The sequence below is a fragment of the Lissotriton helveticus genome, chromosome 4_1, assembly GCF_964261635.1.
Source record: "Lissotriton helveticus chromosome 4_1, aLisHel1.1, whole genome shotgun sequence".
NCBI lineage: Eukaryota > Metazoa > Chordata > Amphibia > Caudata > Salamandridae > Lissotriton > Lissotriton helveticus.
The window spans coordinates 826,972,847-826,987,761 of record NC_136063.1 but is presented as its reverse complement, the minus strand read 5'-3'; positions in this window follow the sequence as shown (position 1 = coordinate 826,987,761).

Here is a 14,915-nt window from a genome sequence, read left to right as displayed (position 1 = left end):
ATTTGATATTTCAAGTGGTTAAAATTTCTGCGTCATTTTTTATGTTTTCAAAACAATGTTGCTGAACATCCTCCTACAAAATAATTTGTTTCCCTAAAAATCCTCTCAAAGCTTCAATCATGTCTGAAAATCGTTCAATAAATTAGGCACAATATTCAATAAGATCCCTAAATAACAATCTCAATTGGTCCTTATCTCTTGGGCTTGGAGCTAACTTTATTGCCTTTAGCCAATCCTTTTAGGATTTCACTCTCCCTGCTGAGATCAAGTAATCAATCTCATCTTCTAATGACAAAATAAAAAAATTATATCTTTCTTTCCTTAACGTCAAGTCTGCTTTCCCCAATCTGCCCAGTACTTGCTTCAAGGCAAGGTTATACTCCTCTACAATCTCACCAAATACTAAACAATCCCTTTTAAATGTATATCACATATTGTGTACACCCCTAAACATTCTCTGGAAAACGATTGCTGATGACAACTGCTGAAAAGGTATACTAGTAAATGGGATCATTTCTTCTATGGTAATGAATGCTGTCAATTGTTTTGATTCTTTATGCAGCTTGATCTGATGGCAGGCTTTCTTTAAATTAAGGTAAGAAAATAAATTACCTTTCTCTTTTTTATCTCAAGGCTAGTTAATTAATATTTAGAAGGGGACGTTATCAATAACAATGTTCTGGTTGAGTCTGCCAAATCTATACAGAACCTCAATCTGCCACCTGCCTTGTTTGTGCTAACCACAGGAAATATCCAGATGGAAGGTTCATTTGGTTGAATACCTTTAGTCCTTTAAAGTTTTGCTAACATCTTAATTTACTAATATCGGCACCCATCTCACTTCATGTTGCACAGGAATGGCATTCAGGTTGCACATAATCTTTTTTATAGATCCTGTGAGTTGATCTAGGTCCTCCTTGAATATTTTCTATTCACCCTTTACAATCTCCTTCACTGTGATATCTTCCACCACTATGTCCTGCTTAGGTGTTCTAAGACGGATGATAATATGAAAATCATATTGATGCATCCATCCTAAAAATGGTGGACCATCCTCTGCAACATACATGTTGCCTATTATTTCCCTGTCCCTTAATCCAGAAGTGCATTAAACCTGAATTGTCTATCTCTTCACCCTGATGTTCCAGGGCTTGATATCTTCAGGAAGAGTTTTTCACCGAAGGTCACTCCTTCATGAACATTTCCTTTAGGAATTATAGAATACATGGATCCAGATTCTACCATGTGATCAACATTCCTACCACCAGTTGCAAATTATGCTTTTGATCTACACTTCTTTCGGTAGAATCCTGGCAACCACTAATGCTTAACACTCTGTTTAAACACACTTCTTTATTCTAATCTTCAGATATTCCAGCTACTCTGCCTTTGTTGGAATCCCCACCCACATTGGCAAAGTGCCCTTTCCTACCAGACATTCTGTATACTTTATTGATTGTAAAGAAATTATTTGATTCTGGGCCATGACAATGACTGCAACATCCATGGCAACATTTTGACGCTTACCTTGTTGGACTAGTGATTTTCCCAAACCTGCTTGACTCTTTTTTAAGGGCATTCATATCACCTTCTCAGCAGAATAAATCCCATCCCTTTTTTAACTACCCATCTTTTCCATTTCTTCTATACAATACTCAGTCTGTACAGCCACCTTAGCCATATCAATAGTGTCCATCAAAGACAGATTCCAAGCTGCACAAAACATTTCCTGCATCTTCCTTCTGTTATGTTGCACAATGAGCTGGCCCCTGATAAGTTTGTCAGTCATTCCATCAAAGTGGCACAAAACAGAAAGGTCCCAAAGTCTGGCTACAAAGTTTTCCACGGTCTCACCAACCCTCTTGGGTTGAATGTAAAGTTTGTATCTCGTCTTTGCAGTGTGTATATCCTTGTCAAACCTTATCTCAGTTTTTTCATTGCCTCCTTATAGACTTCTGCTACTGGCTGGCCACTGGGTTTAGGGCCAACTGACAAAACATAATTATGTTTTGCTCCTCTTTCCCATGTGCACTCAAAAAGAATACTCTTTTTCTGGAGGGATGGAATTCTTGTTCATTCAATACCTTTAAGTAATTTCAAAAAATCTCCACCCATTCCTCCTAGTCAATGGATGGAGAGTCAGGTTGTGCAAGGAATAGAGGAGGAGTTACTATTGTTCCTGCTTCCATGGTTGTTGAATGATTACAACAGAACTCAATACAACATATAAACAACCAAGAGCACTAAATCTGCTTACAGCTTTACACTTTAAACTCTTTTTTTCCTTTTAAAATTGATTTTTTTCCCTCTTTTTTTATTCTTACTATGCAGACTTAATTTTATCATACAATGGAGGTATATTCATGTGCGTGCAGCATAGTGTCCTCCTCAATCTGCCACGATCCGCTGTAAAATGCCCTTCTTATTAATGAGCAGCAGCTGTGGGAATCGCTTCTTTCTGCAATGCATAGTAACTTGTCAACCACTGAGCAAGCCTGTCTTCACTTTCCACAAATGTGTTTCCTAAGGTTCATTTGTGTAAACCATATAAACCCAAGGAACATATGCAGACAACTGGAACCGCACCTCCCATACTTATGGTGAATAATTGGTCCACTTCATTCACAATACCATCCGTTGCATGAAACTGCTTTTAAGCAGAAACAGATAAGAGTCACAAACCAGAATGGTGCACCCAGGAAATGAAAAGTCAACATTCCTTTGTATCTTTATAGCATCCTTTAATGAAATCTGATATGTCCCATAAAACAGCCAAGACAACAGCCAACGCATTTCATTCAAGAGAATTGAATGTCATCAGGGATGCAAGTAATACATAAAATAACATATATAAACAAACACATATTGTCAATAACACTACATACACAAAACAAATACCATGAATCCGTATACTTTAGGACAAGGACATTTAAATAGACTGTCCTAAATATGGTAGTGTTCTATTCACTAAGAAATGTGCATATATATAGAAATGTGTCTTTGAGGATGTCCCATGGGAGAGAGGTCCCATCCAACAACTTCCTACACATTCCAAATAAATTCTATGGCCTGGCTGTAAGTATATAGTATAGCATACCAGAGAGGAGTATATGATTCATAAACAAATATTGCTGTACTAGCTTACACATTATTATTCCAAACAAACCCCATGGTCTGGACGTAAACATATAGATTAGTAAACAAGAGAGAAGTACATGATTCATAAACACATATTGTTCAGTTAGCTCATATTTTAGTATACCGATACCCCCCACAAATCCTACTATGAGACCATTGTATGTTATGCTTATGACTATGTCAAATGTACACCATGTCTCAAAAAACTCAATAGTATAATTTTCTCATAATATTATTGCTTCATAATCACCAGCATATCTTATCTTTATGAGTAAGGCAGATATCTTCTTTGATAAATGGTTTTATGAGAAGTCCTATTAGCATGATTGCCACAAATTTGTCATACAACACAATCGTCTTCCATGTTGAAAAAGGGATCACAATCTCCTCCAAATGCTACACCAGAGGGGATTAAAGAAAGGGGCATCCCACCTTTATGAACAATGATCTCTTGTAGATCATTGTCATGTTATCTCAATTATCAAGAAAATCTAATAACAATTAGATAATGCCCCTACTCAAAGTCAATGAGCAATATCATGTACTATTTTGCAAGTCTGTATGCTTGTGAAATAAATGTATATAAATGTGTATATCTTCTTATGGTCAGGCTGCAAGTATCTTTATGCTAATTAACCTCAACAACATTTCATACCATACAATTAACGCAGCAAAAACTCCTGTTTTAGGACCCATACAAAAGACAGGAGTGTGTAGTATCAATAAACAAATTAGGATGTACGCGGCATGCTTTCCAGAAACACCCGAGTCAGTAATCAAATTGTCACATATCACACCTGTGGTTTCTGAAGCACCAATGTGCTTTAAAGCACGCCCAAAAACTCAGCAATATAACCAAGCAACTGTTTCCAAAGGCCATTCAACACCCCCATGACTCTGAGTGTAGCTTACCGTTGGGCTCTGGGTATTCCTACTAGACAGCCACGTACAGTAGAAACATTAGGTGTACTAGAATGGACTATCAGTGGCAGGATGGGAGGGCATAGCTGGACACAGCCTTACTCTTGAGTAGGCTGTGCCATGCCTCCACACAAAGGGCTGCCTACCCTCTGCAATTATTCTGGAGTTAAGACAGGGAAGGCAGGAAGCCTGTGGACTTCAAATGGAAACTTTTAGTAGCTCCTCCCACTTCGAAGTAAGGCACAGGTATCAATTTTAGACCTCAGACTCCAACTCCTCAGTACACCTTTGGATCTATGGAGACTTTGCCAGGAAGGACTCCTGTGCTGCTGCCTTAAAGGACTGTCACTCTGCTAGACTGCTGGACTGCCGCTCTGCTGGACTACTGCCTTGCTGGATTGCTGTCTTTCTGCCTTACTGCCTGAATCAGTGGGATTTGGACCTGCACCTGAACCCAGTACTACCAAAGTGACTTCAAGGGCTAGTCTACTGGCATCCTGTTTGGCACTGTATCCTTGTCGTTCGCACAGCCCAGCAATGTGAAGTTCCGTCAACCCGACCCTTCGCACTACAGCATCGAACGCTCATGGGGAGCACCACTGGGAAGCTCTGGCCTACCTGTTCTCAACTACAACAGGATCTTTGTGCTATAGTGATGACCATCCGCAACGCCAAGCATGCTCTTTGTGCTACAACAACGACCATCCACGGTGCCTTCCTGCTCTTTGCGGCCCTCTCCACTACTAGCGGGATTTTTTGCGTTGGATGAAGAAGGTAACTTTTCAGGTGGACTAACCTGGTCCCTGTATCCAACCCATGCTCTATCGCAATGGACCAAACCTTTTAACTTTCTCCCAGTTTTGCACAGCCAGATTGCTGTGAGTGGCACTTGGGACTTTTAGGCACTATTTTGACTTAAATCTTTAAAATTGCACATCTCTGGTTCTACTAAAATTGCATCTCCAGTTCTACCGATTGCATTTTTGTTGTTTTGGGCTTTTTTTATTTATTACATGTTGCTCTAAATTGGTGTGGGATTTTATTTGTGCTGTGTTTTCACTTGATTACTGTTTGAAGTACTGCATAAATACTTTACACATTTCCTCTAAATGAAGCCTGACTACTCTTTGCCAAGCTACCACAGGGTTGAGCACAGGTTAATTTGGGGTTTGCTTGTGCATCACCCTGACAAGGATTGTGGTCGCTGCTTGAGTAGGCTTTCACCCCCCTCAACCAGTAACCACATTTCTCACAGTTTTATATCTCTGAATATTACGTAATGATTTTCAGTATATAAATTTCCGAACACAGTTGAAAGCAGAGCAAATGTTTGTCATGTTGCTCTTCAACAACAAATCCAAAGCAGCTCTTCAAGAAGATGTATTATATTTTAAACCAGGCTTGCCCTATTCACAAAAGTAAACTTACAAGTGCAGATTTACTCAAGTGTAAATTTTCTCTTTATGTTTGCAGTAACTTTACTACGTTTGGCTATACCGTTTCCCCCCACAAATTGAAAAATGAAATAATTTTTATGTTTTCTAAAGTTTATTCAAAGAATCATAATGAAATATTATTTATTTCTTAATCCTAGTGGTGCTGGACTTCCTCCAGCTGTGAGCTTGAGTACATTTACAACTATTTTGGGACTTTTTTCTGTAGTAGTCTTAGAAGTCCTTTTTTTACAATATCAATGGGCATACTCTTTTGTAAGTGGGTGTCTGCCCCCCAAACCCCTCCCTACCCCTGCCTAAGCCCCTTCATTCTCTCGAAACCCATTCTTTTTAGAAGCATTTCCCATGTTCCGTCGATTTTCCTTTTGCCCTTCCATATTTACTACATGTGGCAATAGCATCACAGTCAGGTTAGCGATCCTCACATAGAAAAGATAGGAGATGCAGAGGCTGTAGTTCCTACTTGTAGATTTGTAAGTAGCATTTTGTAGAATGTGAGTAGCACTGTTGTAGTACTAATGAACACACTACAAAGTACAGTTTGTGAATAGGCCCCCAGGAGCTTAAAAATATTCTTCTTTAAAAAAAAAGAACAAAAGGAAGACCAGCAGAGAGTGACCAATACAATAATATACATTAGAAGTTAGTATTAAAGTTATTTGTTAGAATAAACCGAATAATTGCACCTTTACTTTCTGATAATCAATAACTATGTGGACAGGCAGAATGATATTCGTAATTTGGCCGTCGCATATAATTCACATATAATGCTGCATACTAATATATCTTTCCTCTAATGTGCTAAATATCAGCCAAGGTGGCCAGCCTTTTCATGATTTTTTATACATTTATTTTTTATTGCTGGGCGAAAAGGAATTAAAAATATATATATATTATTAATTTCTGACTTAAAACAAAAGTTATCAGTATTTACTTCTACATAGATAGAGCCTCAGCATATCACTATACATTTTGTGCTCAGGGTTCGTTTTCAAGTAAATCTTAACATTTCCCAGAAAATACTTTTATTTGTGTACTCAAAGCCACAAGATGATGTTTTGCAGAACAATTGAACAGTGACACACACATGTTTCAAGCATTAGGCTTACAATCTGGTAAGCCCTGGTTTTCTTTCTGACATCTCACAAAAGATCATATAAATAGTACCAATATTTTGCTTCAAATATCTTCAACCCATTGTTACTCCAGCAAGTGAAAAAGCAATTCTCAATGCATGAGTCAACATAATGAATGGGAAAAATACATCACCATATACCATTAAGTGCCCATTTTTCTCATCTTAGTGTCCTTTCAGCACCACACATTCTTAACACATTCACTGTCTGAACCCTGACTCTCACAATTGTTAATATAGCGGCTGTTTTCTAACAGTACTGCTCGAGCACAGTGAGCTGCTCTGTTAACCCATTGTAGGAGCATCAAGTATCACCAAATCCTCTTCATGCTTCAAGAAATGTTTCTGTCCTGTTTCAGGAAAAAATCTTATTGAAGCTATTTGTTTTGAGCAAACAGTCTCAGTCACAAGTTGTATCTGGACCCACAAGAGCAAACAGGGATGTCTAAAAGACCAGGTGAGATGTAACATGGAAGTGGCCCTGCTAAATGCTACCTTAGAGTCAACAGAACAGATGAACAGCTGTTTAGAAGTACTAAAAGATTTTCTTTTTAAGTTTAAGTAACACAAGCCAACAAACTGGTGCATGGTCCCAACAGTTGCCCTAAAATCTTCCTTACTGAACAAGTTAACAATTATGTTTCATCAAATTTTGGAGTCTCTTTGGGAATAAATGAGCAAGAAATTGGAGACACAGGTAAACAGATGTTAGTCTGAATGAGGCAGTCTTCTTTATTAAAACAGACTTTGTTATTGCACCTTTCTTCTAAACTAGCAATCCACCTAAAGATTGGAAAAAGGAACTCTTCCCAGTTAAAGGATGTGTCAGTAATAATCAGTACTTTGATTCCACCTGCCCAAGGCTGTCAACTAAGTTTTTAAAAAGTCAATTCACTATTTCACATTTCATTGGAGATAAGGGTAGCAATTGCAATTTCTAGTCAGTCAGAGAAAACTTTTCATTCATCACCACATCACGTCTTCCAACTAGCTTACCGCTAACACAGGATTGGGGTAGGTTTTAACCCTTCCCACACCTCCGCTTATCATCGGCCATCAGTTGCAAGTATGACCATTAGACATAGCTTTACAAGGAGCTACAAAGTGCTCCTTTTTCCTTTTTCACAATATGTATCATCTTTTGGGCAACAAATTGTTTTAAGTGTTCTTCTTTCAAAGAGTTACGGTGAACCTTTAATCAAGCATTCAATGCCCTTTTCCATGTTTTACACTGGCGATTAAACTTGGTAAATTTATTTGAACAAATAGAAAAGCCTGCTTCCCCTATTAAATAATGTAGAATTATAATTGTTGCAGCTACAGTTGCCATACCTCCTTAAAATTCCTAAGGGCGTATTTGACTCCAAATAACAATCTGAATAAATCAAATAAGATTTGGAACAGGGATAGCTTTTATTTAGTCTCAGTGGAAGGTACCTCAGAGCACTTCCATTATTGTTAAAGTAGAGACAGGAACAATATAATTCTCCATTTGAATCTCATCTTGAACATGGGTATAAAGAAGTATGCAATTGGACAAAAACCACCAACTCAAAATGTGTGCACTCTTAGAAGGATGAATATTTAAATTAATAAAAGTTTTTTTCCCCCACAAATCTTTTACCCAACTTCAAAGATCAGTTGTTTGTATTTATAGCAATGAAAAATAGGGATCTGTTACTGATCTCACCTGAATAAAAAAGAAATCTTAATTTGATCTTGTGAAAACAGATTATAAAGTATATAAAGTATACATTATTAATACATATTACATTAGGCATACAAAAAAGTAAATTCATGAATACAAATGACACTCATGAATTTAGTCAGCATCAGTTTGGGAGCTCCGGACGGCTCGCCCAGTCGACCCCAGCTGAGAGGCACTGCTCTCAGTTTGGGAGCTCCGGACGGCTCGCCCAGTCGACCCCAGCTGAGTGGCATTGCTCCCAGTTTGGGAGCTCCGGACGGCTCGCCCAGTCGACCCCAGCTGAGTGGCACTGCCATCAGTCTGGGAGCTCCGGACGAGTCACCTAGTCGACCCCGAAGGAATGGGCCTGTCTCTGGTCTGGGAGCTCCGGGCACTCTGCCCAGTCGACCCCAGCTGAGTGGGCACCCCCTCAGTTTGGGAGCTCCGGACGCTGTGCCCAGTCGACCCCTGTTGAGTCGTTTCCCTACCCCTTCCTTTGAGGAGTTCTGTAGTGTGGCACAAATGGTATCATCTGGTTCTCCTCTTGATCCATTGCCACCAAAATTCTGGAAAATATTTCAAGGCGAACTCTTCCAGCCTTTGTACTCCATCTGCCTCCAGTCGTTTGACACCGCAACGGTCTCGGAGTGTTGGAAACTGGCAGTTGTGTCCCCTCTCCTGAAGAAATCCTCCTTGGGCCCCGCTTGCTTGTCTAACTACAGACCGATATCCTTGCTCCCCTACCCCATTAAGATCATGGAGAAGCTAGTGACCCGCTCTCTGTCTGGCTTCCTGGAAGAAAACACCTGGTTCGATGAGGTACAGTTCGGTTTTCGCCCAGCACACGGGACGGAATCTGCGCTGGTGACCGTGCTTGACAACTTACGTTCGCGGGTCGACAGTGGACGGGCAGCCTTCCTGGTGCTGCTCGACATGTCGGCCGCGTTCGACACGGTCTGCCACCGTACCCTCGTCAGGAGACTGGAAGAGTGCGGGATCACGGCAGGTGCAAGGGACTGGCTGGTCTCTTATTTGAACGATCGGCAGCAGGTGGTGACGTTGCCTCCTTTCAGCTCGGAGGTGCGGAGAGTAGGGCAGGGGGTACCGCAGGGCTCGGCCATCAGCCCGATACTCTTCAACCTTTACCTCCGTCCTCTGGTCCAACTAATTAAATCATTTGGTATCTCCGCATTTAATTATGCGGATGACACCCAGTTGGTCTTTTCGCTGGAAGGGAAGAAAGCAATTCCGCTGGAGGTTTTTCACCGATGTATGTCGGCCACAGCAGAGTGGCTCCGGTCCAATTCCTTGCAGTTTAACAGTACAAAGACCGAGGTGCTGTACTGTTCCATGGACCGGATTCCGCGTGAACTTCCGGAGTCTTTTTGGCCCCCGACCTTCCCCGAGATTGTATCTGCGGCTGAGTCGGCACGCAATCTGGGGGTGATTTTTGGCCCCAACTTGCAGCTGGATATGTACGTGAATAAGACCACATCCACGTGCATGATGCTGCTTCGTATGCTGCGTAAAGTTCTGCCCCTTCTCCCCGAACAGGCCAGGCCCGAAGTAGTGCGCGATACCATCTTGAGTCGTCTTGACTATTGTAACGCGCTACTTCTGGAGGCCCCAAAAACATTGCTGGGGAAGTTGCAGCGGGTACAGAACTTGGCCGCCAAGCTAGCTCTCTCTCGCCCCACTCACAGCTCTTCAACAGCAGCCTTACGAGACCTACACTGGCTGCCAGTGCACCTACGGGTTTGTTATAAGGCTGCATGTTTAGTATTCAGGGCGGTGCATGGACAAGGCCCGGTTCCATTGCAGAATATGTTTGTTTGGTACTCTCCGGCGCGGTCCTTACGCTCTTCTTCGGATCATCTGCTGGTGGTACCGAGATTCCAGAGATTGAGGATGGGGGGCCGTTCGTTTAGTGTCGCGGCGGCCAAGCTCTGGAACTCGCTACCACCATCCTTAAGAAGCCAAAGGGACCTCCTCCCGTTTAGAAAAGCCCTGAAAACCCATCTCTTCCCCAGGGTTGTCTGAGCAGCGTATGTGGTGATACTGTTGATTTCAAGCGCCAGGATGCCCTTGGGGTGACAGGACTGCGCTATAAAAGTATACATACAATACAATACAATATGGATTAAGAATAATAGATAACCGTTCTCAATATTTTAAAATTAAAATAGAGAATTTTGCCAGATAAAGTGCACTATATAACAACATGGAAGCACCAAAAGACGATTTAGAAATCCAGAATAAAAAATGGACTGCTGGCATAAATATTGAAATATCATCGATTTGCGCAGGTAAAGTGCATTCTATATGAAAGAACTAGCTTCCTCACAGGTATGATGACCTTCTAGTTGTTGTAGGAAAATCATCGCTACTTTGCACGTACTGAATTACTATTAATGAATGAAAGGGGAGTAGAATCTGTTTGGTAAGAGAGGAGTAGTACTTACAAAAAAGACAAAGTGCAGAAGGGTTTGAGGGGACGACTCGTCACACATGGGCAAATTTGTATATCTGTGGGGGCAAACTGACCTTGATAGAAGCACAGAAACCATCTAATGGAGCCTACTCTAAAGCATACCAAAAGCATCTGTTCCCACTTACTCTGCACAAGAGTCAGATAAGGAGCCACTTCCATCATCAGTGATGTCATCAGTGATGTTACTGACCATGTCATGAGTGATGTAATGTATGAGGACATAGGCAGTGCATTGGGGGGCATAAGTTATAGTTAGCGCAGCTAACTATAACTGCTGAATTTCAATGGTCTTGTATGAGTGAAAACTAAGCCTAACTATAACGTCCCTGTAACCTTTGGTTTTTTCAGTGAATTTCAAAGGTTTTTTAATAGTATTTGTTGATTATAACATCTCTCTAACCTTTAGTTATTTTAGAGAACTTCAATGGTTTTTAATGTTATTTGCTAACTATAAAGTCCCTGTAACCTTTGTTTTTTTTGTGTGAATTTCTAAGGTTTTTTCATATTTTATTTCCCAACTGTAACCTGTAACCTTTGAGAGTGAGTGTGTCAGTGAATGCATGAGTGTATCAGTGGGTATGTGAGTGGGTGTGCGAGTATCTCAATGGGTGTGTGAATGGGTGTGTGAGTGCCTGAGTGGGTCTGGGAGTAGGTACGTGAGTTTCTGAGTGGGTAACTGAGTGGATGCGTGAGTGTCTGAGTGGGTCTGTGAGTGGGTGTCAGAGTGTCTGAGTGGGTTTACGAGTACATCCATGAGTGTGTGAGTCTGTGATTAAGTGTATGAGTGTCTGAGAGGGTCTGTGAGTAGGCACGTGAATCTCTGAGTGGGTCTGTGAATGGGTGTGTAAGTCTGAGTGAGTTCATGAGTCTCTGAGTGGGTCTATAAGTGAGTGCATGAATCTCTGACTGGGTCTGTGAGAGGGTGTGTGAGTCTCTGTGAGTCTGTGTGTGGGTGTGTGAGTCTGAGTTGGTCTGTAAGTGGGTTTGTGAGTGTTGAGTGGGTCTGCAGATGGGTGCGTGAGTCTCTGAGTGGGTGTGTGAGTATCTGAGTACATCTGTTTTGCCCTTATTTTTATGTCCTCTGTTTAGCCATTTCTGCCCTTTGTTTAGCCATTTCTGCTTGTTTTTCAGCTCTCTGTTTTGCCCTCTTCTGCTCTGTTTTGCCTTTTCTGCTTGTTATTCTGTCCTCTGTTTTGCCTTTCCTACTCATTTGTATGTCCTCTGTGTTGCCCTCTTCTTCTCTGTTTTGCCTCTTCTGCTCATTTTTCTGCCCTCTGTCTTGCACTCTTCTACTCTGTTTTGACTTTTTTGCTCGTTTTTCTGCCCTCTATTTTGCTTCAGGGCAATTGGGGATGGTTCCCATCCCCCGAGACCCTGCCATAATTTAATGGGGAGGGGAGGGCCATGAGGCCTCCCTCCCAGGCCGATTTCAGTTTCAGGGGACGCATTCCCCGGGTCCTGCAACGTCTGCCTGGGTGCCCTGGAGCCCAGCCAGGACACCCAGTGTAATACATTGGGTATTGCATCTTGTTCACTGGCCACATGACAGGGGGCAGGAAAACAGATGAAAACGTTGCTCCGAGCAAGAAGGAGCAGTTTGACAGCTACCGCTTGCTGGGGAGGAGTTAGTGTTTGCTCTTGCTTGGTGGGAGCTGTCACAGCTCTGGCCAAGCAAAAGCAAACAGCTATCTCCTGAGTGTGGGCACCACAGGAGATAACAGGAGTTGGCCCTGGGGGAGGTGGCGGTTCCCAGGATCTTTAGTGGCTCCAGAAGGGATATATGAATATATTTATAAATATATATATATATATATATATATATATATATATATATATATATATTCACTGAAAAAACCATAGGTTATAGACCATATATAGTTAGGAATTAGCATTTAGAAAACCTTATTTTACTCACACAAAACCATTGAAATTCCATATATAGTTAGTTGCACTAACTATATATCGCGCACCCGCAATCCACTGCTGATGATGTCACATATTACATCATTCATGACATGGTCAGTGACATCACTGATGACATCACTGATGACATCTCAAATGACATCACTGATGACATCACTGATAACAACATCCAGTGATTTTTTGTTTCTATAAAGTTTAAATATGTCTTACATATTGAAGAATGAGTGGATGTGTAAGTGTCTGGACGAAGGATTTAGTAGGTGCATGACTGACTGTATGAGTGAGTGATTAAATGTGTCTCACTGACTGCATGGGTTAGTGACTAAACTGTCTTAATTTGTGCATCATTATGTCTGTTGTTCTGTAAACTGCTGCATGTGTTGATCAGTAGCTATATGAGTAACTATATGGGTTATTGATTGATTGCCCAAGTATTTGTATGGGAGACTGAGTGTGTGTGTGGCTAGCTGGGAGGTGTGTGACTCTGTGCAGATCAATCTGTACTTGTATCAATGATTGTATAAGAAGGTGAGTATGTGTTAGTATATGTTTGAAAATGTAAGGTGCTCTATGTTTAACTGTATAGACAAGAAAATGGAAGTGTCATTGATTCTTTACAGGACTGACTAGGTGTGTGAGTAACTCCATGGATGAGTGGCAGACTGTGAGTGTCTGTATAGGTGTATGAGTGCATATGATAGTGTTGTAAAGATGAGTGATTGTATGTATGAATGATTGTATGGGTGAATGAGTGAAGGTGTGTGTAGACGTAGCAATCAGTGAGTGCGTATGTAGTAACTAGTATTGGTGTGTCAATGGTTTCAAAAATTATACTCTCTTTTTAACACTGGGTGAAACAGAGGTTATATTAAAATGTGAGGAGATGCATTGTATTGTCACATGAATGATATCATCAGTGATGTGGTCATTGATGTCAAATGAGATGTCATCAGTGATGTCATCAGTGATGTCATTTGAGATGTCATCAGTGATGTCATCAGTGATGTCACTGACCATGTCATGAATGATGTAATATGTGACATCATCAGCAGTGGATTGCGGGTGCGCGATATATAGTTAGTGCAACTAACTATATATGGAATTTCAATGGTTTTGTGTGAGTAAAATAAGGTTTTCTAAATGCTAATTCCTAACTATATATGGTCTATAACCTATGGTTTTTTCAGTGAATTTTCAAGGTTTTGTAAATGCTAATTCCTAACTATATATGGTCTATAACCTATGGTTTTTTCTGTGAATTTCATTGGTTTTTTAACAGCTAATATCTGTAGCTGTAAAATGTATTCTTCTTTAAATCCAAAAATATATTTTATATGTTTATGAATAATTTTTTTTTTAAATATTTTTTTTTCTTCGTTCCCGCTTCGCGAATCGGGAAGCTTCCCGTTAGCTGACCTTGATGCCGCGAAATAGACCGCGAGCCGGTAAACGTTTCTTTACCGCAAGTGCCGCGTTAGAAAACAACATCGTGACGCCTCCCGTCCGCATGACGTTTCACGTTGTCGCGTGATACGTCATATGACGTGCTACGTTAGCGAACTGGTACGCGAAGCGAGTCGCAAAGCGCAGGTTTCTGGAAGCAAACCGGGAGGCCCTGCAAAGCGCTTAACGTAAACACAGCAAGTCATGTGACTTGGTAATAACACTTTTCATTGGTTCATTTCACTTTTGGTTTCCTAATGATGTAAGACTAGGTCATATAATCTAAAATGAACACTTTTGATTGGTTGAGAACTCTTGTTTTTCCCAAATGATGAAAATCCCTCCTTCTTTCCTCACTCTGACTTTCATCATTGTGAGAGAAAGACCCTTTGTGATCACTGAGCAATGGCTTCTTTAGTAGCTTCAGCTGGTGCTTCCCCACCACCTCCACCACATCCAAGGAAGAGTGGACCACCTGCTCAAGTTATAATTCAACAAGAAGAAGAAGAAGAGGAACAGGACGACGAGCACGAAGAGAGGCAGTTTTTGCCTGAGCAGCCCAGGACGTCTCACCGGAAAGAAAACTTCATTTGGCAATTTTTTAAAATTCCCAAAGGGTCAGAAAAAAGTAAATGCAAGATACGTAACTTGCCTTATATGTCAAGATAGGAAAAATACAGTTTCGGAAACTACACAATGCATCGCCATATGACTAGGTGGCAT